At 37.3% G+C, this 24,333-nt stretch overlaps 1 protein-coding gene and 1 long non-coding RNA gene across 2 annotated transcripts in view; one reads left to right on the top strand and one right to left on the bottom strand.

Moving 5' to 3' along the window:
- HPSE2 (heparanase 2 (inactive)) overlaps positions 1–24,333 on the top strand; it is a 730,895-nt gene that overhangs the window by 529,981 nt on the left and 176,581 nt on the right. The window lies entirely within an intron of this gene.
- The window catches only part of LOC138145542 (uncharacterized), a 196,365-nt gene continuing 196,171 nt past the window's right edge, over positions 24,140–24,333 (bottom strand). Inside the window, exon 6 of the long non-coding RNA XR_011164249.1 lies at positions 24,140–24,237. This is a non-coding gene — a long non-coding RNA (uncharacterized lncRNA). The remainder of the gene's footprint in view (positions 24,238–24,333) is intronic.

Genomic DNA, 24,333 nt, shown 5'->3' with positions numbered 1-24,333 from the left:
ACATGGATTGGAGGTGGAGAGAACCAGAGCCCCGCAGACGTCCTGTTTCTACTCCGCCATCTTTACTCTGCCCCTTTCTGGGAAAGATAATTTTAAAATTATTGGACTAGCTGAAGGCATGATAAAAAAAAAGAGCCTAGACATCATCTTTCAAGAAATGATCAAGGAAAACTGCCCTAATATTCTAGAACCAGAGGGGAAAATAGAAATTGAAAGAATCCACCAATCACCTCTTGTAAGAGATTCCAAAAGGAAGACTCCTGGGAATATTGTAGCCAAATTTCAGAGTTCCCTGGTCAACAAGAAAATATTACAAGCAGCCAGAAAGAAACAATTCAAGTATTGTGGAAATACAGTCAGTATAACGCAAGATTTAGCAGCTCCTACATTAAGGGATTGAAGGGACTAGAATGATATTGCAGAGGTCAAAGGAACTAGGATTAAAATCAGGAATCACCTACCCAGCAAAACTGTGTATAATCCTTCAAAGGGGAAAATAGACATTCAAAGAAACAGACAACTTTCAAGCATTCTTGATGAAAACACCAGAGCTAATAGAAAATTTGACTTTCAAATGCAAGATTCAAGAGAAGCATGAAAAGGTAAATAGGAAAGAGAAAATCATAAGAGACTTATTAAAAGTTGAGCTGTTGGATAAATATCTAAAAAATAAAATTAAGGTGTGAGAGAGGAATGTATAGGGATAAGGAGAAAGGGAGAGGTAAAATAGGGTATATTATCTTACATAAAAAAGGTAAAAAAATAAAACTTTTACATTGGAGGGAAGAGGAGGGAGGTGAGAATGAGTGAACCTTACTCTCATTGGATTTTGCTTAAGGAGGGAATAACATATACACTCAATTGGGTACAAAAATCTCTTACCCTACAGGAAAGTAGGGGTGAATATGATGGAGGGGAATGATAGCAGGGAGGGCAAATGGGAGGAGGGGTAATCAGAAGCAAACACTTTTGAGGAGTGCATCAATGCAATAGAGTGGCCACAATCATGATAAATACTATTAATATTGCATGACATTTGATCACAAAATATACCAGATTCTTCAGGTAGAGGACAGAACTGAAGCATTTAGACACCAGAAAACCGAATCCCAAAACCAGTAAGCTGATTCCATCATAGTACCAAAGATATTCAGAAGCCATAATAACACAGAGCCACAGCATCCATTAGCCTTCCCACAAATCAATACAAGATCAATATCTACTCACAAGCTTATCTGACTCCTTGCCTAAGCATCTTCTCTCCCCCACCATCTTGTTAACTCTGACTCCCAGCTTCCTGTGGGTTCTGCTTCCCTTCAACAAACTCCTCCCACTACAGGCTCCATGTGACCATATTTAGCCTAGTAGGGGGCAGAGTTTATCTTCACAGCAGGGAAGCTTCCTGTGGGCTCTGTTCTACCCTTTAGAAAATTCCCTCCATCACAGGCTCCATGTGATTACATGCAGCCTATTAGGGGGCAGAGTTTACTTTCAATGCAGGGGAGGTCTTCACATTCCCATTCTCATTACATTTGGCCCCAAGATCTTTCATGTCCCTTACATAGCAAAAGTACATTAACAATAAATGAGAGTTTAGGGATAACTGGTGGAAAAGCTGGTGTCAACAGAACTTTGCAATGATATAACAGGGATAATAGAAAAACTTTGTACATAAAACAATAGCTTTGTTGTTTCTGCCACAACCTCCAGTTTGCATAATCATTCTATACAGCCACTTATAATTCTACCAGACCATTCTGAATCGGCCATAAATGTAGAGCCAATTGTGCAGCAGCTTTGGCTTCCTCAAAAGCTTTATTCTGCTCAAGTCCCCAATCAAATTCATATTTCTTCCTGGTAACTTTACATAAGGGTTTCAAAGTCTGTCCCAGGTATGGAATGTGATGTTGCCAATATCTAAATAATCCTATAAACTTTGGGGCCTCTTTCTTATTGGTAGGGATAGGAAAATCCTGAATCTATTGTTGGACTTGCAGCATAATCTCTCACAGTCCCTTATTCATAACACTGTATGCCCCAAAATTTTACATTTTGAACTGGTCCTTGAATCTTTGCAGGTTTAATTTCCCACCCTTTGCTTTTCATATGTGCAGTCAAAAGTGTCAGTCTCTTTACTTCTTTTACATTTCCCCCCTTTATCATAATATTATCAATGTAGTGGGTAAGCTGTATACCAGGTAGCTTTAATTCATTCAAATGTTCAGCCATAGTCCTGTGACAAATAGTGGGACTATGCAGATATCCTTGTGGAAAGTGGGTTAAAATATATTATTTGCACTCCCAAGTGAAAGCAAACTGGTCCCACTGTTTAGAGTCTATTGGGATGGTGAAGAAGGACAAATCAGTCAGTGCATACCAAGTCCCATCATATTTCTGAATCCTTTCTGTTAAGGTGACAGTATCTGGAACAGCAGCTTACAAGGGCGGAGTCATCTTATTCAGTTACCTGTAATCCATTATCATTCTCCAGATCCCATCTGATTTTCATACTGGCCAAACAGGATTATTCCATCCTGTAATTGTAGGGACTAACACTCCTGCTTCAACATGTTCCTTTATAGTATTGCCAATTTCATCTTGCCCACCTGGCAACAATACTGCTTTAAAGTAATTATTCAGAAGGTTAAGGTAAAGTGATTGGGTCCATTTTTATTTTTCCCACTAAAACGGTATTATTTCCTATCTTCCTTATTGCAGATTGATATCTTCCTTCAGGTAAATTCAGAGTCATACCTCTCAATATATCTGTTCCCGTGATGTATTCAGGAATGGGTACAATAACCACAGTATATTCTTTCTTAGGTAATTATCCAATTTTCATTGTTAGTTTGACTTGTCAGACTGATTTTTCAGCCCCTCCTAGTCCTGTGATGGTAATAGGAGTTCCATGCTTGAACTTATGAGAGTTCCCATAAAGGAGGGAGGCCTTCGCCCCAGTATCTAACAAGGCCCTGGTTACAATATTTGATCCATTTTTCCAATATAAAGTCATATTTATATTGGGTCTGTAATCTTGTCTGTGTATTTCTTTAATCTGAGCTGGGGCTTGGCTAATTTCCGTGGATAGAATGGTTCAGAAGCTTTTCTAGGGGCAGCCCTTACTTCTCTATTCTGTCTGATATTAAATGCCTTATCTCAGTACATTTTATATAGTTCATTAGTTGGAATGCCGTCAGTTTTCCTAAAATCAACCCCTAATCTCAGTAGAGCAGTAAACAGTTCTTTCCTTGGCAAGCTATTCTGATTTTGAACTAGCCATTTACTTTTCTGTCACAAGGAAATTTATCTTTTTCCCATTCTCCTAAGTCACTTAGTTGTGGAATCTTATCCACCACCTCTGACGGAGGATGTCCTATTTCACCAATTAATAGTGTCAGAAGCTCCATGTGATTACATTCAGTCTATTGGGGGCAGAGTTTACTTTCAAAGCAGGGGAGTCTTCAAACGCCCCCCTAGGTCTATGCTTATAGGTAGGAGGAGCTGTCTTCACCATGATATTTCTGTGAGGAGCTGCTAAGGGAATTTCATGATGTGTATCTGCATCTCCAAACATGATAGCAGTTTTCATTACTTCTTTCAACTTTCATGCAGTCTCTACCAGGGTCTGTCCCCACTAGGCCACATAAAATCAGCAGGATATATTCTCTTGCATCCAGCAGCAGCTAAAGCTAACAGACTGGTCATGTTGTTACCTCCTGCCAAATGAAAATCTCTAAAAGCTTTCTGGACAAAAGGATTCTGGCAAATACTTATAAATTGCAAGCAGTCCACTGTATCTATCACTACTCCAGCAGCTCCTTCATCACTGATTCTTACCATCCAAGACACTAAGTATTCTCCCAACCTTTGGGTGAATCTGCTCAAAATATCAGTAATCTCCTGTTGAGTGAAAACCTCAAGTATGTCCTTGAATACTGCTTGCCCTCCCTGACTCTCCTGCCTCCTTCTCAGTATGGGGCGTAATTCTACCCCTGTAGAAGCTTCCTCATGAAACAATGTATCACTCATTCTGTACAACACATGGACTCTCGTGGGAGTCATTGTCATAGCAACTAGGCTCAGACTCTACCAAAGCAATATGAATTTTCCTCCTGTTACTTTTTTCTTCTTTTTCTGAGCCAAATTTACAATAGTCCTCCTTCCACCTGAGACTCTCCAGTTCTCTCTCCTTCCACCTGAGACTCTCCAGGTTGCTCTTCTAAAGAAGGACTCAAATGCTGGCATTTAGCCAACTCTTGTAACAGCTTGTCTCTGCTTTTACACATAATATGGTAAGCTGTTAGTAAAACCCAGCCCTTTCTACTCACTGTCTCCAACACTTTCCCAGGTTTTATTGGTATTCTTTGCAAACATGTTTCTAAATCTGTAGGTTCTTAGCCTCTGTTCCCAGTTTTCACAGACCCCTGTACTTTTAGACCACTCCCTTGCTAGGGAGGCATAAGGCAAAACCTCCCATCCTGGGATAGCCATTTTTTTTTCTAAATCCCTTCTGCCTTCATCTAGAGGTCTGATATTTCATGATGCTATCCTCATTGCCAAATGTAGTGCTGATGCAATATTTACAGTACCCATGATCATGATAAAGATTCTGACTATAAATATCGCATGACATTTGATCATAAAATATACCAGATTCTCCAGGTAGAGGACAGAACTTAAGCATTTATTTAGACACCAGAAGACCGAAACCCAAAACCAGTAAGCCGATTCCATCATAATACCAAAGATATTCAGAAGCCATAATAACAGAGAGCCACAGCATCCTTCAGTCCTCCCACAATCCCATACAAGATCAATATCTACTCATGAGTCTATTTGACTCCTTGCCTGAGAGTCCTCTCTTCCCCACTGTCTCATTAGTTCTAACTCCCAGCTTCCTGTGGGCTCTGCTTCCCTTCAACAAACTCCCCCCACTGCAGGCTCCATGTGATTACATTCAGCCTATTAGGGGGCAGAGTTTACTTTCAAAGCAGGGGAGGTATTCAAACGTTCCCTAGGTCTATTAAGGACAGGGAAGATCTTCAAATTCCCATTCCCATTACAGGGAGGGACAGGGTCAAAGGGGAGAATAGAATAAATGGGGGGTGGGATAAGATGAAGGGAAATATAGTTAGTCTTTTGCAACATGACTGTTATGGAAATGTTTTGCATGACTATATGTGTATAACCTATATCGAATTGCTTGCTTCTCAATGAGGGTGGGTGGGGAGGGAAGAAGGGAGAGAATGTGGAACTCAAAGTGTTAAAAACAAATGTTAACAATTGTTTTTACATTGCAACTAGGAAATAAGATATACAGGTAATGAGGTATAGATATCTATCTTGCTCTATAGAAAAATTGAAGGGAAAGGGATAAGAAGTGGGGGTGGTGATAGAAGGGAGGGTAGAAGGGGTAATCAGAATGCATGCTGTCTTGGGACGGGGAGAGGGGAGAGATGGGGAGAAAATTTGGAACTCAAAATCTTTTGGATGTAAATGTTGAATACTAAAAATCAATTACTAAAAAGGAAAAAAAGAAAATAGGAGGAAAAAAGCCTGGATCCCAATTTAATAGTTATTAATATAATAGCATAATAAAAATTCTTTCCCTCATTCCCCACTTTGATTCACTTGGGAGATGTAGTCTCCTCACTTAATTATTAACTTGTATGACCAATTCTTCATTCAGGTTTTGTTTTTAACTATGTGGTTTATGATGGAAAATAATGTGAGGGGAAGGAGAGAGATTAACTGACATATTGATAGGAGCCATTGGGGGCAGTCACCTCTTGAAAGCATGCCTTAGAGGATAATGGTGTAATCTTTTTCTTAGTAACCCATTCCCGCTGTCAATTTCATCAGTCCATCATATCTTAGGACTCAGACATATCATCTCATACAGCTATCTCATTTCTGAAACATCTTCTGATACAGCCCTCTGGTCCCTTAGAAATCTCTCCTCTTAGTCATTCTGGCATGGGTGGGGTTTTAGAGCAGTTTTTAGCAGATCTGCTTCTCCGATTCATGTTGCTTGCAGAGATCCCCCTTTCTGTTAAAAATCTCTTGCAAAACATGTCATAATTCAATTCAAATTTGCTTTGCCAATAACCAAGTCGGGTAGTGAGAATTAGCTTAAACTTTGTCTCTCAAATTAAGGACCTCTAGGCCATAGAATTTACGTTTTCACATACTCCTTGCTGCCCCTATCCATATCTAAACACTGCCGGCAGCAGTCCGAAGGGAGAATCTAAAAGAGTCTGTGAGGATCTGACTTTCAGAAAGAGACCTTTTGGTTATGAATTTGAGATTTGCCAATGTAGTTGTATAGGCTAAAAAGTAGTTTTTAAATTAATGTTGATTCCACCCTCATTTAACTTATGGTGTTCTTCTGTTTCATTCTTTACCTCAGATTCAAGTCCTAGAAAGGGAAAGAACTTCATTTTAACACCTATAATTTCCTTGTGATGTAAGTTAGCAAATTATGTTCATATATTTAAAAAATTCAAATAATAACTGAAAAAAGAAAATTATGAACCCAATTTGGGGGGGGGTTAACAAGCTTACTTTAATCAAACATATATCATTTACCAGTTCAGGGGAAAAAGGTCAGCACCCCGAACTTCAGAGTATATAATCAGAAGTTACAAGACAGAGAAACAGATCAAACAGATAGGCTTCCAAACTGTCCAACCATTACATTACCTCTATACCAAATCACAGTTACCAGAGAGGGAAGCATCAACATCTGGATTTTCAAAGCCGGGGGCTCTCAATGACTGCCCAGAGTCTCATCTGGTCAAATCACACAACACTTCTCAAAGTGAGCCCCCATGAACCCAATTTTTAAATATTTGGCATATATAATTATCTGGTCAATATGTTTTTAACAAAATTTTCACCAAAAAAAACATTTTCACTCTCGTTTTCATTATTTATTTATTATTATTATTTCATTATTTTCTTTTGGATGCTCATTTTCACCCTAAGAGGATAAGATTCTGATGAGGAACTAATAACAGAAATTTTTTTAATAAAAGTTGTCAAATTAACTTCAAATGTAACAAAAGGTTCTGGGATGAGATGTATAAATAAATACATTGAGTAAACAATGTCAAAACAGTTTATATCAGATAAGTTGTTTATAAGTATACATTTTCAGTTACCAACCATGTTTAAATGAATAACCCTAAGTAAAACTGTATATTTCGTTAAGATAACCAAAGATAGACCACAAGTTACTCTTCAGAAATTCTTTTCCTTAGTACAGAACAGAAAACATTTATGATATTAATCTCACTAAATAATAGAACTATTTCCTGGTGTCACAGATCCTTACATCATTGCCTAATTATTGCCATACTATTGTGAGACATTAAAAGGAGATTATCTTATACAGGAAGACCTTATCTTATATAGGCAGATGGTAATGCCAAATATTAATCTACTTGGTTGTTTAGGGTATAGAAAGGACTAAAATGCTCATACTTTCATCTTATTAATTATATTATCTCAGATGTGCTGCAGTATTAGCCTATGAGATGAAGATTTAATATTGTGTTCCTACTGATTATCTACAATGATTATAGAACTTTGCCATAAAAGGAAAATAATGGAAATAACTATAGCGAGGGGAAAATACTTCCCTAACCACATAAATCCCAGGAAAGAGTTATATAGGTAGTCAATTGTATTGAGAAAATGCCATAGCTCAGGCTTAAAGTCTGCTAGGTTGGCAACTTTCCATTCAAGAGGAAATGTCATACTGGAGAAATCAAGACAAAATACTCCTATCTCAGCCCCATGGAAAGAGTTGTTTTCCCAGCCTTTCCATGAGAACTCCATCTGCATTTCATAGATATCACCCCATAGGGTTACTGGCATCATAGATCATTGGTTTAATTGCATTTCTTCTTAGATAGATGTGTTAGATCAAAGTTGGATTTGTCTAGTTCAGAGAGTAGTACATTAAGCTCCCCAACTATTACAGTTTTGCCATTATTTCTTCCTCTGATTCAAATAACTTTTAATTATGCACATGCTATATCATTTCATACACATGTATAAAATATTAATTCATTTTACATGATACCTTTAAGCATAATGTAGTTTCATTGTTTATCTCTTTCAGTTAAGTCTATTTTTACTATTGCCTTGTCTCTGCCAGTAATTGCTACCCTAACTTTTTAAAGTGCACCTGAAGCATAATAAATTTTATGCCCCCTTCCTTTATTTTAACTCCGAAACTTTATGTTTCAAGTGTATTTCTTCTAAACAACGTATTGTTGGATTCTGCTTCCTAATCCTTTTTACTGTTATCCTCTATTTTATGACTGAATTAATTCCATTCCCATTCACAGTTATAACTGTTAATTGTTTACTTCCCTTCATCCTTGGTAATTACACATTTTCCTCAATTTCCTGTCCTCCACCTTTCCTTACAGTGAGAAAGGGAATGTGATCAGCCCCAGTGCTCTATGCTTGATGTATTCTGCTTTTGCTCCCCTGCTCCTTTCTCCCATTCTCAGTTCCCAAACACAGATTCTTACTCTTTTTCTTTTTTTTTTCCCCCATTCACAATCTACAGTCTGAAGTTGGAGTTTGTTTTGCTTATGACTGATTTCTTCCTGAATCTGTCCTCATTTTTAATATCTACTTTCCCTACTCCCAGCTAATTCCCTGCTGAGGTTTCCATCAAATGTGTGTGTGTGTGTGTGTGTGTGTGTGTGTGTTTTCATCCTTTTTCTGGTCAGATGAAAGTGAGGTTCATATGCCTGTTTCCTTGACTCCTTCCCTCATGCTTGTTTATTCTTTTTCTCATGTACCCAATTTGTGTTAGATGTTTTACCCACTTCTTTCAGCTTTCTTCCCTAGCATATTCTTTTTTTCCCAAGATCAAGACTCTCTGTCTTACTTATTCCCTCTATAATCCTTGAAAGCAGTAAGGTTTTCTAAATCAATCATAATAATTTTTCTGGTTTGTTTCTTTTGTATCGTGGATTTTCTGTCTCTTTAATTGCTTTTCTTCTGTATAATTTCTTTTTATCGCCTCCTTTCAGAATACAGTATTTCTATCAATTTTTAAAATATCAGATCAATTTTTAATTTGTTTCTGTTCTCTATAGATTTGTTAAGTTTTAATCCTTATTCTTTATCCTTCTATATCAAACTTCCAAAAGTCAATTAAGCATCATTGAAATATAAAATGAAAATTGCTGTGAAATAGATTACATCAATCTCTAAGAAATTATGAATCTACAAAAGGTAAAATAAAATCCATGTAAGTACTGAAATAAAGAGTGACTAATAAGAGTCCTCAGAAATATAAAAAAAAATCAGGGTGGGGGGAAGCTAGAGAGGGAAGAAAAGTGATACTCCTGGGTACCTGTCCATTGAGACATGAACAGTCTCAAACTCTCTCTTCCCTCACCCAAATATTATACGAAAAGACACTCCTTCCCCACCCTTTTACAAAAATGGGAGGTCCATAATTGTGGTATAATAAACATATTTTCAGACTTTTTTGATATGTTGATCAGCTATAATCACTGATTGTTTTCTTTTTTGGTCTTTGCCTTTTTTTTTTGGTCTTTTTTGTTATATGGAATGGTACTTTGGGAGGTGGAGGAATGGCGATATTAAAATGGCATTCATAAAAACTTATTTTAAATAAAGAGGGCATTAGTAACTTGGATTAGAGTAGTTTAAATGATGAGGCTGATCAGAAGCCAGACTTCAAAGAGTTAAGAAGGCAATGAGGAAAAGAAGTAGAAATACCCATTGTAGATAGCCTTTTGTCTGAGAAACCAACACAGAACAACAGATTGGACTTCTGTCCGAGAAAGTAACACAGATCAAGAGACAGAGAGCCCCAACACCACAAAAATTCTCTCCCTCAGTTCTGCCTACTCCCAGCTCTGCTCCTGCTCTTATCTGCTCCTTCCTGTTCCACCTTTTTTGTAAGCTTCTCCTACCGTGGGCTGCCATGTGATTACATTCAGCCTATTAAGGGGCAGGGGAGATCTTCAAACTCCCTTAGACTCATTAAGGGCAATACAATGTATACTGTTTCCAATCAAAGACTCTTGATGCTATTAAATGCGAGGCTTAAAGGCACTTGATTAGCTTTTTAAAACTCAATCCAGAAAAACAGTAAAAAAATCTTATTTCACTTGCCATTACATGTTCTCAACGATTTCCTTGAACAGAAATCTTGTTGGATTAACTGAGAAACCTAGTCTTGTTCTAGGGGTTGTCTATAAAACATCAAGCTAATTCAGAGCCTACATTATTCTGGAAATTGAAGCAAGTTTCAGCATCCCAGGAAAATCACTAAAGAGCCACCATCAAGGGGAAAAGGCCTCTTTTTTTCTTCACCATCCTTTTGGCCAGAGAAATATCTTGCTAGTTTCTAAAGGTCTGGAGGGTTTTGGAATTTTCATCTTCCCATTGGTGTCCCAGCTTTACCCTAGATTCAGCTGATGACTGTGTCTGCATTGGGAGACTGGATTTAGATTCATTTCTCTACAGGGAAATCAGTAGGAAATTATACCATGCTTCAGAAGAAGTAAGCACCCCACAAAGGGAGTAAAGGACTCACAGCAACTAGAAGTTCTGTTGTGTCCCTTTGCCTCATGTGCTTTCTAAGCTTGAGATCGCTTTTCCCTGAATGTTGATGTGGGAAAATGTCACAGACTTTTGGGGGATGCTTGATGCCAACTGTTCTCATAAGAAGCTCCTTGGAGCGGCTAGATGGTGCAGTGAATAGAGCACCTGCCATGGAGTCAGAAGGACCTGAGTTCAAATCCAGCCTCAGACACTTAACACTAAAACTAGCCATGTGACCTTGGGCAAATCACTTAACCCCAATTTTCCTCCCTCCCCCCCCAAAAAAGAAGCTCCTTGGAGGTTCCTGTTAAAAGGAAATGCAGGCTCAGTGACTTTACACAGAGTATAAGGAAGACTCATTCCATTAATAGAGCTTTGGGCAACAGCTCCTCCCAGCTTTCATACACAGCTCAATTGCCCCAGCCCCTTGATTATGGTATCCCTCATCGTCTGAACTGTACTTATTGGGATGCATTGAAATGTGATGATTGTTATACTTTAGATTCCTGTCTTATGGGAATTGTCCAGACTGTAGAGCTGTCCTGCTTTCTCTTTGGATACTGGCCATCTTCTCTTCTCTCAGGGTGTCTGTTGCTGGCTGCCACTGTTAATAACTCTAAATTCTACCCCACCAAGCTGCCACTGCTTCTGATCTGTACTGCTCTCTTCTCTACATGATTTTCTTGTCTCTCCTATCTCAGGTTGCTCCTTCCCCACTACTTGGCTTTTGCTTGGAAAGGAGGGTCTTTTATAGTCATCACCAGCCAATCAGAGTGATTCTTTCATTTTGGTAAGCTGACCAGGATTTTGGGGTTTGGGGCTCTTTTTTTCGGAGCTGTTTTTCTTATTAGTCTTTATGCAAAGGATATTTCTTTAATAGCTAAATTTCCCCTACCTTCCCACTGAAAAGTCCTATAGACATCATGAATTTTGTACACTGCTCTTCAGAAAATCAAGGTTTTACTGAATTATCTTCACTTTATTTAGTCACAGAAGACAGAGAAGCCAGTTACACTACTCAGTTATTTCACTTAAAAATACTTAGAGTCAAAATAAACCATGGAAAGTATAGTGAAACTGAAAAGATGTGTAACGTCTTTTTAATGTAAGCCAACATTAGCTTTTGAAGCGCCATAATTCTCGAAACTTCCATGGAGTCCTACATTAATGCCTCTCCCTTGCAGAAAGGTCACCTTTCATTCTCAAAGGTTATGAGAATAAAGTGAAAGTTCCTGACTGGCCCTACCAGTCTGGAAAGCCTTCAAGTAAAGGACAGGCAACAAGCTATTATCCAAAGACAAGACATTTAATTTCTGGAGGCTCATTACCAGAACGTTGACCACTGGGAATTAAGTTGTTTTTTTTTTAATTTGCCATAACTTAGGAGAACATAAGAAATCACAGATCCTTGAAGTATTTAAATAAACTATCAATGGGAAATATCTTAAAATGCAAAAATTATGATTGCATCATCATTCTACCTGATATTGCATATATTAACATCTCTCCTGGACACGAGGCGATCTGGCTGGTATAAGGATGCCCTAGGCAACCCTATCTGTTTCAGTGCAGTAGTTAAAATCTGTTTCTTTGTTCTGCCTGATATATAACACTATGTAAATGTAGTGTTGTGATACAGGCTGAATCCTATTAATAATATTACTGTATCTAGTACTGTGTAATGAAATTCTTTCCAGTTTCCACCAGCAGGACATACTAACATAGCTAATGCTTGATGTGTATACAGCAGTTACATAGAGTTCATATGGAAATCAGTCCTTTTTTAACAAAGATATTTTACTTTGGATAGTCCACTTATATAATGTATGTGCATATATTACTTTATGCTTCTATACAGCAAGATAGTCTGAATAAAATGAGATTAAACTTTTAACATGTTTTTTTCAAACATTTCATTGGCATTTTTGTTTAAATATTTGAAGGGAATTGTGGATGACAGGGCCATCAGACATTGATTCCTGTACTGAGGCCCAGGTTTGTTGTGCTGGACTCTTTGTTCTTAGATTTAATTCCATTGTGACTGGGAGAGAGAACATAGTCTCAGAGAGATAGAGAGTCAGAGCAGATGGGCGTGTAGTAAAATAGGAAGAGGAAGAAGAGAGGCTGTGGCAGGAGGACCAGCCAGCCCTAGTCAGTCTCTTAGTTCCCAGTTCTGGGTAGGGGCTAAAAAACCAAGACAGTAGGAATGCAATTTTTTTTTAACCTAGGTCTAAACTTAGAGGCAACTTCATTTTTATTTAATGCTAGTTTCTGTTTGTAGTCTTAGAGAGTTCCCTGGGACACTGAGAGGTTAAGCAACTCGCCTTTGATCACACAACCACAGTGTCTGTCAGAGGCAGCACTGGAACACAGCTCTTCCTACCTCCAAACCAATTCTCTATCTACTGCATAACACTAAAAATCCTAGCATAAAATCACAAGTCTAATCCCTCTCACTTTCCTTTGTATTTACAGGATAGGGAGTCATGACCAAAAATGTTCTAATACATCCCCTTGTTTCTATTCAATTTTAGAAGATCTGTAGGGAAAGAAATTATATGAACTTCTGCCAAAACCCTTTCCTCTGTTTATGAGAAATTGTAGAAATGACACAAGTCTTCACTTTTAGGGGCAAGATTGTCTCACTCCTAGGCCAGGCACAGGGATTAGAAGCCAGTCATTTAACATGCTTTATATAGCTGTAAACCCACCCCAATCCAGATAGGAGCCATACTAAAGTAGAATAGGGATGACCACCCTAGACTAAAGATGACTATCCTTAAGTATTGTAGGGGATGTATACCTGAACTAGATCAGAGTCACCACGATTAAAGCTAGAATGATAAAGCTCTATTCCATTAAGCCATGCTGACCTGACCCAAGCCAGAGGTATAAGTCATTGAGCTAACCAGAGAAATAGTCTGGAATGTAGTCTTCAGGCCCAGACCTGTCCTCCAATCTTACCCAAAGCCGCCTGGATTAACAAAGAGTCCAGTCTTTGTTACACATATGGATTGGTTTTTAAGTTGGAATTCCAGCTCTGCCACTTATTTGTGGTCTTGGGCAAGTCATTAAAGCTCTCTGAGAATATGATATCTTAGAGGGTAGGGACTATTCCATTTTTATCTTTGTATCCTGGCACAGTGTCTGGCACATAGGTGCTTAATAATTACTTACTGATCAATCACTTTAATCCATACTTAATCTCTAAAATGAAGATATTTAATTTGGTGTCCTCTTCAAGTCTTTCTAGCTGTATATCTATTTTTCCTTCTTGGTAGGAATATATAAAACTACTGCTTTATCTGAATTCATTCTTGCCTTTGAGGACTCAGTTAAGTGAAAATACATTTCAAAAATTATCTTGGATTTCTATCCAAGATGACATAGATAATGGAAAGAAACTGATCAGTTCATGTTATTTATTAGTTCGGTAGTTTTCTTACTTTCAATTTTATTAATCTTTCCTTTGATTTTCAGAATTTCTAATTTGGTGTGTTTAACTGGGGATTTTTAATTTGATATTTTTCTAGCTTTTTTAATTGCATGTCCAACTCATTGAACTTCTCTTTCTTTGTTTTATTCATATAAGTATTTAGAGAAATATAGTTTTCCCTAGGGTAATGCTTTGTCTACATTCCTTAAATGATTGTTTCTGATTTGTTGTTTGACCCACTCATTCTTTAGCAGTAGATTATTTAATTCCCAATTCATTTTTTATCTGTTTTTCCATGGCCCTTAGTTACATGTAATTTTTATTGTATCATGACCTGAAAAGGATGCATTTAATATTTATGCCTTTCTAAATTTTATTGTGAGGTTTTTATGCCCTACTATGTGGTCAGTTTTTGTATAGGTGCCATGTACTGCTGAGAAAAAGGTATATTCCTTTCTATCCCCATTCAGTTTTCTCCAGAGGTCTGTCATATCTAACTTTTCTAAAATTCTATTTACCTCCTTAGCTTCTTTCTTGTCTATTTTGTGGTTAAATTTATCTAGTTCTTTTTTTTTTTTTTTTTTTTGCTTTTTGGAGGGGGGAGGGCAGGGCAATTGGGATTAAGTGACTTGCCCAAGGTCACCCAGCTAGTAAGTGTTAAGTGCCTGAGGCTGGATTTGAACTCAGGTCCTCCTGACCCCTCGGCCAGTGCTCTATTCACTCTGCCACCTAGCCACCCCCGATTTATCTAGTTCTGAGAGAGGGAGTTGAGGTCCTATAATAGTATAGTTTTGCTGTCTATTTCTTCCTGTAACTCACTTAACTTCTCTGAGAATTTGGATGCTATACCACTTGGTGCATATATGTGTAATATTGGTATTACTTCGTTGCCTCTGATACCTTTTAGCAAGATGTAGTTTTCTTCCTTGTCTCTTTTAATTAGATCTAGTTTGCTTTTGCTTTGCCTGAGATCAGGATTGCTCCCCTGCTTTTTTTTTTTTTTTTTTGCTCCAGTTAAAGTATAATATATTATGCTCTGGTCTTTTACTTTTACTCTGTGTCTCTCTTTCTGCTTCACATGTGTTTCCTGTAAACAACATATTGTAGGATTCTGGTTTTTAATCCACTCTGCTATCCACTTCTATATTATGGAAGAGTTCATCCCATTCACATCCAAAGTTATGATTACTAGCTGTGCATTTCCCTCCATCCTACTTTTCCCCTTTTTATACTTTTTTCTCTTTCTCCTTTCATCCTAACCCTCCTCACCAGTGTTTTGCTTCTAACCATTGCCTCCCTCAATCTGCCCTCCTTTCTGTCAGCCCTCTGCTTTCTTTCCCCTTCCTCTCCTACTTCCTTATAGGGTAAGATTGAGTTCTTTTTTTTCTTTTTAAATTTATTTATTTACTTTTAGTTTACAACATTCAGTTCCACAATCTCTTAAGTTTCAAATTTTCTCCCCCCCTCTCTCTCCTCCCCCATGTAGTGGCATGTAATCAGATATAGGTTCAACAAATACCTTCACGTTGAACATTAGTCATGTTGTAAAGGATTATAACCAATGGGCTGAACAATGAGAAAGAAGGAATAAAACAAAACTAAACACAAATGACAGAGAGAAAGTAGTTTGCTTCAATCTGCAGTCTCTGTAGTTCTTTCTCTGGATGTGGATAGCCCTTTTTATTTCTTCTTTATTTGAGCTATATGATGATGTAGGGTTAACATCTAATGGAGGAGAGGAAACAAGTGTCATTCAGAACCTCAGTGTTTTCAAAAGTTATTGAGAAAGTTTATTAAGAAAAACCAAGAACCTGGGGTGGGTCATTTCTGTTTTGAAGGTTTGAAGAAGGGATGTATATGAGAGGGAAAAAAGATTAAGCTAATGTAGTAGGAAGGATGTTACCTTTTCTCATAATTTAAATATGTTTAAAATATACTGAATTGGAGGAAAGAGTAGGAGGAATGAGAATCAGAATAACTTCACTCTCATCCAGAGCAGACAAAGGAGGATTGAACACACACATGTACACACAGTTTGATGGCAATATAATAGCTGGCTTTTATATGTCTCTTGGAGTTTTGTAAAGCATTTTGTATATGTCATCTTATTCATTCTTCAGAACACCCCTGTGAGGTAGTTTCTGTTATTATCATCTCCAAATGTTAAGTGACTTGCCCAAGGTTATACTTGCTATTAAGTGTCTGAGGTAGGATTTGAACTCAGGTCTTCCTGATTTTCAAGTCCAACACTCTCAACTATGCTGCCTAACTTCCTGAAATACATCAGTCTTGGCAAGGAAGCAAGAAGGTATGGGAAAGGAAATAGAAGAGAGGTTGACTTCTTTACAGCTTTTAACATACTTTATCACTTTCTTCTTCTTGATCTTCTCTCTCAAGGTTTTTGCAACACTGCTCTCTTTTGGTCCTCTTCCTGTCTGACCACTTAATCTCTGTCTCCTTTGTGAGATCTTCAAATTTCCTGTCTGCTAACTTTGAGGGTCCCCCAAAGCTCTATCCCGGGTCCTCTGTTCTTCTCCTTTTGTGTTATTTCACTTGGGGATCTCATTAGTTCCCATGATTTCAATTATCTGTATCCATAGGATTCTCATATCTACTTGTCCAATCTTTATCTTGTCTCCCAGCCTCCATTCTTGAACTTCCACCTTCCAGACATCTGAAACTGAATGCCCCACAGACATATTTTAAAACTAAATAATTTTTTTTTATTTTTAACATTAAAAAAAATTTTGAACTCTGAATTCTTTTCCTCCCTCTCATCAGTCCCACCCATTGAGAAGGCAAGCAATGATATCCATTATCCATATAAAACCATATATCTGTATTAGTCATGTTGTCCAAAAAAGCAAGAAAAATAAAGTAAAAAATTATGCTTCAGCTGCACTCAGACTATCATTTCTCTCTTTGAATTGCATTTTTCATCATAAGTCCTTCGGAATTGTCTTTATCATTCTTGATTAGAGTAATTAATCAACTTTCACACTTGATCATTGTTACAATATTGCTGTTACTATGGACAATGTTCTTTTGGTACCATTGCTCACTTCATTTTGCATCAGTTCATAAAAAGTTTTCCCAGATTTTTCTGAAACTATCTCCCTCATCATTTCTTATAGCACAGTAGTACTCCATCACTGTCATATGCCACAACTTGTTCAGTCATTCCTCAGTTGATGGGCATACCTCCAATTTCTAACCTTTTTCCACAATAAAAAGAAGTACTATATTTTTGTACATACAGGTCTTTTTCCTTTCTCTTTGAGTGCTTTGGGAATATTAGCCCTTTGGGCTTAGTTCCCAGGTGTTCTCCAAAATAGTTGTACCAGTTCACAACCTCACCAATGGTGAATTAGTGCCCCAATTTTCCCAAATTCCCTCCAGTATTTGTTATTTTCCTCTTCTATCATGTTAGCTAATCTGATAGGTATGAGGTGGTATACCTCAGAATCCCATAGATACCTTAAGTTCAACATGTCCAAAAACTGAACTCATTCTCTTTCCCCAAAAAAACCTCTTCTCTTCTGAATTTCTCACCCAAGCTTGAAAATTAGATGGATATTTCCACCTTCATAACATGTCTCATATGTGCCCCCTGTAATAGTAATGTAATTTGGGGGGCAGGCCAGGAGGCAACAGCGCAGGGTAGGCTGGGAGGAGGCCTGACCAATGAGGGGGGGCAAGTCATCCCACTATCCACAAGGGCCACTACCAGGCCTATCACCAAAGGGCTGGGACTGGAAAGAGAAAGGTAAGAAGCAAATGCAGGACCCTTGTCCAGGACAGCAAATACTACTGGGACTACCACTCCATAGCCCAGACATTTAAAAAGCCCCTATCAGGCCCTCCAACGACCAAGATGACAGAGTGAACCCAGCCTGCTCCAACCCTCCCGCCACCGCTGAAAACATAGTAATTATTGCCCCAGGGCAAAACCCTCAACAGTAAAGGCTTGGGAACCCTAGAGGAAGGGCGTGGCCAGGGCGCTGCCTCAAAATGGGTAGAAAGCAGACTACAAAGACTCTGGAGTCCTACTATCCTCAAAGGAAGGAACCAAACTTAGAGGGAGACAATGTGGACTCCACACCCACAGCTGAACATCAACCAGGAATGGGTCCCAAGCACAGAAAGCTCTCCTTGATGAGCTCAAAAGGAACTTTGAAAACCAAATGAGAGATAGAAGACAAAATGAATAATTCTTTTAAAATCAGATTTGCAGAATTAGAAAAACATTATGATGAAGAAAACAGCTCCTTAAAAAGAAAAGTGTATGATATGAAAAAGGAGCTCTAAAAACCAGAAGCAACCAAATTGAAACAAATAACTCTATGAGGAACCAAGAATTAGTCAAACAAAACAACAAGAATGAAAAATTAGAAAAAGAGGTAAAATATCTCAAAGGAAAAATAACTGACCTGGAAAATAAATCCAGGAGAGAGAACCTAAGAATCATAGGCCTACCAGAAAATCATGATGAAAAAATTAGCCTGGACAGCATTCTCCAAGAGCTCATTAAGGAAAACTGCCCTAAGATACTAGAACCTGAGGGTAAAATAGAAATCAAGAGAATCCACCAGATACCTGCTGAAAGAGATCCCAAATTGAAAAGTCCTCGAAATGTTGTGGCCAAACTCAAGAACTACCAGGTAAAAGAGAAAATACTTCAGGTGGCCAGAAAGAAACAATTCAAATATAGAGGAACCACAGTGAGGATCGCACAGGATTTGGCAGCCTCTACACTGAAAGATCGGAGGCAGTGGAATTCAATTTTCCACACGGCAAAAGAGCTCAGGTTACAACCAAGAATCACCTACCCAGTGAGACTGAGCATATTCTTCCAGGCAAAGAGATGGTCATTCAACGATATAACAGATTTCCAGACTTCCTGATGAAAAAGCCAAAGCTCAATGGAAAATTCAACCTCCAATTACAAGATGTAAGACTGACATAGAAAGGTAAACAAGGAAAACACACACACACACACACACACACACACACACACACACACACCCTGTTATTTAATAAGAGCAAACTGTTTATATACAAGTAGAGGGTATGAGTATAAATTACACAAAATGATGATTATAAAAAAATCTTATTAAGGGCTACAAAGGGACTGCCGTGGAAGAAAAGGAATGAATGAAGTGGAAAAGGGTAAATTATGCCACACAAAGAGGCATAAAAACAATATCATATATCATGCCTCAGCTAAAGTAAAAAAAGCAGGGGTAGCAATCCTTATCTCAGATAAAGCAAAAGCAAAAATTGATGTAATTAAAAAAGATAAGGAAGGAAACTATCCTGCTAAAAGGCACCACTGAGAATGAAGCAATATCATTACTTAACATATATGCACCAAATGGTATAGCATCCAGATTCCTAGAGGAGAAGGTAAAGGAATTGGAGGAAGAAATAGATAGCAAAACTATACTAGTGGGAGACCTTAATCTCTCCCTCTTTGAGCTTGATAAATCCAACCTCAAAATAAACAAGAAAGAAGTTAAGGAGTTGAATAGAATTTTAGAGAGGGTAGGTATGACAAATCTCTGGAGAAAACTGAATGGGGATAAAAAGGAATATACCTTCTTCTCAGCGGTACATGGCACATACACCAAAATCAATCATGTACTAGGACATAAAAACCTCACAATTCAGTGCAGAAAGGCAGAAAAAATAAATGCATCATTCTCAGATCATGATGCAGTTAAAATCATATACAATAAAGGGCCATGGAAAGACAGACTAAAAACTAATTGGAAACTAAACAATTTAATCCTAAAGAATGAGTGGGTCAAACAAGAAATCATAGAAACAATCAGTAACTTCATTCAAGAAAATGGCAATAATGAGACATCATACCAAAATTTGTGGGATGCAGCAAAGGCAGTTCTTAGGGGAAGTTTTATATTCCTGAATGCATACATGAATAAATTAGAGAAAAGAGAAGTAAATTAATTGGGCATGCAATTGAAAAAGCTAGAAAAAAATTTGAAAATCCCCAATTAAATACTAAATTAGAAATACTGGAAACCAAAGAAGAGATTAATAAAATTGAAATTAAGAAAACTATTGAATTAATAGACAAAACTAAGAGCTGGTTTTATGAAAAAAAAACAATAAAATTGATAGACCCTTAGTCAATGTGATAAAAAAAAGAAAGAAGAAAACCAAATTCTGAGCATCAAAAATGAAAAGGGTGAACCTACTACCAATGAAGAGGAAATTGAAACAACAATTAGGAATTATTTTGCCCAATTGTATGCACATAAATTTGACAATCTGAGGGAAATGGATGAATATTTACAAAAATATAGGTTGCCCAAATTAACTGAAGAGGAATTACCTAAATAACTTCATATCAGAAAAAGAAATCGAACAAGTCATCAGTGAACTCCCTAGGAAAAAATCTCCAGGGCCACACGGATTTACTAGTGAATTCTATCAAACATTTAAAGAACAATTGATTTCAATACTCTACAAACTATTCGGGAAAATTAGTGAAGAAGGAATGCTACCAAATTCTTTTTATGACACAAACATGGTACTGATATCTAAATCAGGAAGAGATAAAACAGAGAAAGAAAATTATAGACCGATCTCCCTCATGAATATAGATGCAAAAATTTTAAATAAAATTTTAGCAAAAAGGCTACAGCAACTTATCACAAGAATAATACTTTGATCAGGTAGAATTTATTCCAGGAATGCAAGGATGGTTTAATATTAGGGAAACCATCAGTATAATTGATCATATCAACAATAAAACTAGCAAAAACCACATGGTTATCTCAATAGATGCAGAAAAGGCTTTTGACAAAATACAACATTCATTCCTATTAAAAACACTAGAAAGAATAGGAATAAATGGAGACTTCCTTAAAATAATAGGTAGCATCTATTTAAATCCATCAGCAAGTATTATATGCAATGGGAAGAAGCTAGAAGCATTTCCAATAAGATCAAGGGTGAAACAAGGATGTCCACTTTCACCCCTCTTATTCAATCTGGTACTAGAAATGTTAGCAGTAGCAATTAGAGAAGAAAAAGAAATCAAAGGAATCAAATTAGGCAAAGAAGAGACCAAGCTATCACTCTTTGCAGATGATATGATGAATCTTAGAGAATATGATGAAACTTAGAGAATCCTAGAGAATCAAGTAAAAAACTACTTGAGATGATAAATAAATTTGGCAGAGTTGCAGGATATAAAATAAACCCACATGAATCCTCAGCATTCCTGTATATTTCTAATGAAATTCAACAGCAAGAGATAGAAAGAGAAAACCCATTTAAAGTTACTTCAGACATTATAAGATACTTGGGCATCTACCTGCCAAAACAAACCCAAGACCTATATGAACACAACTACAAAACACTTTTCACACAAATAAAATCAGATCTAACTAATTGGAAAGACGTCATTTGCTCGTGGCTGGTTCGAGCTAATATAATAAAAATGACAATTTTGCCTAAATTAAACTATTTATTTAGTGCCATACCAATCAGTTTACCAAAAAAACTACCTTACAGAGCTGGAAAAAATAGTAACAAAATTCATTTGGAAGATCAAAAGGTCCAGAATATCAAGGGAATTAATGAAAAGAAAGGCTAGGGATGGTGGACTAGCTATACCATATTTTAATCTGTACTATAAAGCAGCAGTCCTCAAAACTACTCAGTACTAGCTGAAGAATAGAGTAGTGGATCAATGGAATAGATTGGGCACACAAGACTCAGCAGTCAATGACTGTAGTAATGTACTATTTGATAAACCCAAAGACCCCAGTTTTTGGGATAAGAACTCACTATTTGACAAAATCTTCTGGGAAAACTGGAATATAGTATGGCAGAAGCTGGGCATAGACCATAATCTAACACCATATACCAAAATCAAGTCTAAATGGGTGCATGATCTATGTATAAAGGCTGATACTCTAAGCAATCTGGGAAAGCAAGGAATAGTTTTCCTGTCAGATTTGTGGAGAGGGGAAGACTTTATGACCCAACAAGAATTAGAGGGCATTATAAAATGCAATGTGGATAATTTTGATTACATTAAATTGAAAAGCTTCTGTGCAAAGCCAATGTAACCAGGACTAAGAGGGAAGTGGAAAATTGGGAAAGAATTTTTACAACCTATGTCACTGCTAAAGAACTCATTTCTAAAATATACAGAGAATTGATTCAAATCTATAGGAATACAAGTCATTCCCCAATTGATAAATGGTCAAAGGATATGAACAGGCAGTTTATAGAGGAAGAAATTAAAGATATTTATAAACATATGAAAAAATGCTCTAAATCACTATTAATTAGAGAAATGCAAATCAAAACAACTCTGGGTACCACATCTCACCAGTCAGATTGGCTAAGATGACAAAACAGGAAAATGACAAATGCTGGAGAGGATGTGGACAAATTGGAACACTAATGCATTGCTGGTGGAGTTGTGATCTGATCCAACCATTCTGGAAAGCAATCTGGAATTTTGCCCAAAGGGCTATAAATAATTTCATACCCTTTGACCCAGCAATACCACTTCTAGGGTTGTATCCCAAAGAGATCATAGAAGTGGGGAAAAGACCCATATGTACAAAAATATTTATAGCAGCTCTTTTTGTGGTTGTAAAGAATTGGAAATTAAGGGGGTGCCCATCAATTGGGGAATGGCTGAACATGTTGTGGTATATGCATGTTATGGAATACTATTGTGCTATAAGAAATGAGGAGCAGATGGACTTCATATTTACCTGTAGAGGCTTATATGAACTGATGCTGAGAGAGAAGAGCAGAGCCAGGAGGAATTTGTACACAATTACAGACACAATGTATGTGTGATGACCAACTTTGACAAACTGGACTCTTCTCAGCAGTCCAGAGTCATAAGTCAAACCCAAAAGACTGATAATGAAGAGAGATGTTTCATCCAGAGAAAAAACTGAGATTGAATCCAGATTGAAGGAAACTACCTGCCCCTTTTCGTTTTCTTGTTTGGTTTTGTTTCCTCTTTCGCATTCTTCATTCCATCTGTTACAGTCCTTCTTTATAACCTGACTAATGCCTAATGTGAAAGTATTTGCAGATACTATACTTGATTGTATGCCGCCATGGGTGGGCGGGGGATGGGGTAGGGAGAGAAAATTTGAAACTCAAGGAATTGTGGTAATGAATCTTGTAAACTAAAAGTAAATAAATTAATAAAGGCCAAAAAAATAATAATGTAATTTCATCCCTTTGTATTGGCAAAGAGAACAGGTATTTAGCAGTTAGTAATTAATCAAGCCTCTGTTAAAAAAAAAAAACCAGAAGGTATGAATCCCTGTTGCTGACAGAACAGGAAGGGGTTGTCTGAAACTGGAAGGAGCTAATGCCATGTGTATATGAGGAAAAGCCCAGAGAGGGAGAGACAGATCTTCTTGGAGCAAGCTTCATGGAGGCAGAAGCTGCTGCTGCCAGGGAGGCTGAAGAGGAAAGACTCCCCAGGTTGTAGAGAATGATTTTGATTAGTAGAACCTGGATGAAGTCTTTTTGATTCTGGGAACCAGCTGAAACTTCTGCTGAGTCCGAGGGCTAGCCAGAGCTGCTGAGGCTGTTGAGGATTTCCGAGGGCCAGCCAGAGATGCCAAAGACTGAAGAAGCATGACTGTGATGCTGGTACTTTGGATGAAGTTGTTGGTGGCTTTGTTAAGCCTTGTCTTCCCAGGGGAAAAAAGGTCATGACGTACTTTAAAATACACAAAAAGAACAGAAGGAAATTAAAAATGAATTGCAGATGAGCAGGACAGCTTTGAAAGTAACCTGGAATTTATTACATGCTTTTGAAAAAAACAAGCAGTATGACATGCAGATCCGTGGTTTCATGTATAGAATCTCCTTTTGTCTTCTGCTCCATATGGGAAAATTGTCTTTTTTGGTGTAAGTTAATAGTAAAAAACAACAAATAAAATTAATCAGTTAAAAAAGATTACCTTGGGTGTCCCAAGTAGGAGTTTCATGACTGATAATGTCCCAGTATTAATAATACATACCATATTTTTAATGACTTGTCATGCTGATTCATTTTCAACTTGTGAGCCATATTCATTCTTAGAGTTTTTGTTTTGTGTTTTTTTTTTCCATTTTGCTATACCTATATATATATATTTCCTTCTGAGCTTCCATCATTTTTAAGTTAGTATCTTCTGGAAAAGACAAAAGTACCATATAAATACTTCATAAATTTTTAGTTAAAAAGTTATAAATGAATCATTCAGTATTATGGTCCTTGGATCAGAGCC

This window comes from Petaurus breviceps, unplaced genomic scaffold (assembly GCF_028583685.1).
Source record: "Petaurus breviceps papuanus isolate PSGF00001 unplaced genomic scaffold, PetGlider_PUasm1.0 90740, whole genome shotgun sequence".
Lineage (NCBI taxonomy): Eukaryota > Metazoa > Chordata > Mammalia > Diprotodontia > Petauridae > Petaurus > Petaurus breviceps.
Note: the sequence above shows the minus strand (reverse complement) of the source record. Positions and strands in the feature narration are given on the sequence as shown.